This window comes from Sciurus carolinensis, chromosome 17 (assembly GCF_902686445.1).
Source record: "Sciurus carolinensis chromosome 17, mSciCar1.2, whole genome shotgun sequence".
NCBI classification, from domain to species: Eukaryota; Metazoa; Chordata; class Mammalia; order Rodentia; family Sciuridae; genus Sciurus; species Sciurus carolinensis.
Window position 1 is genome coordinate 15146895 of NC_062229.1, and position 1320 is coordinate 15148214.

The window sequence follows — 1320 nt, forward strand, 5'->3', positions numbered from 1 at the left end:
TTATTTGACAGTCTCAGTAAATTGCTGAGGTTGGCCTCGAACTTTCGATCCCCCTACCTCGGCCTCCTGAGTCACTGGATTACAAATATGCAGTACCGTGCTGGGCTCCTCAAGCTCTTTACCGCTACCGCCCACCCCCCCACCAAATTCCCACAGATCTCTGCTCTCCTGCTAAGAACTTCATGGCTGTTCCTTACATTGAGCTGCTTTCATCTCACGACCTTTGCATACACCTGTCCAAATCTTTTGCTCATTTATATGTGTGCATGGGTGTGGTGCTGGGGATGAGTCCAGGGCCTGCACGTGTGAGGCAAGTGCACCATTCAGCTACACCATCTCCTTTTTTGGGGGGGAGTACAGGGGATTGAACTCAGGGGAACTCAATCACTGAGCCACATCCACAGCCCTATTTTGTATTTTATTTATAGACAGTGTCTCACTGAGTTGCTTAGTGCCTCGGTTTTGCTGAGGCTGGCTTTGAACTTGGTCCTCCTGCCTCCCTGGCCGCTGGGATTACAGGCATGCACCACTGCACCTGGCTTCCCCTATGTTGTCCCACTGGCCCCCAATTTCTTAGCCTTACCCTCACCCAGCAGCTGGGACACAGGCATATACCACAAGCCCATTCCCATTTTTAAAACCAGATAGTTTATCTTACTGAGTTGCAAAAGTTCTTTGTAAATGCAGTATACAAGTTCTCTCATATACATATACATTTGAAAATATTTTCTCCCTATCTGGCTCCTTGTACCAATTGTTGATTACTGCTGTTACGGTTATTACTATATTACGGGACACCACCCTGTGGGGGCAAATCTGTAAGGGCCAAACCCCACTGTGCTTTCGAGGAGCTTCTAGTTAAAACTAATTTACAGTAGTAAATGTATCAACTTTTTTTTCCCCTCAATACTGGGATCTGAACCCCAGGGGGCTCTCTACTACTGAGCTGCATTCCCAGCCCTTTTAATTTTGAGAGGGTCTCTGAGTTGCCCAGGCTGGACTCGAACTTACCACCCTCTTTCCTGGGCCTCCGAGTAGCAGAGATTACAGGTGTGCACCGCCACCCCCGGCTGCATGAACTTTTACACTGAGGGGAACAGGGAGCCATCAAGGGACGTCAAGGGCCTGAATCTTCTAGAGGAAACGTTTCTCCAGGCAGAATGGGTGAACTGAACCTTACAGAAAGAACACCACCCGCAAACCGGGGTCCACGTGGTGCCCTGGGGCCTCGCCCATGCGCAGACAGAGGCGCAAAAAAAAAAAAAAAACCTACTTTGCCCCCCGCGGCTCCAGCTGCGCGCGCAACCTGTGGACAGCCCA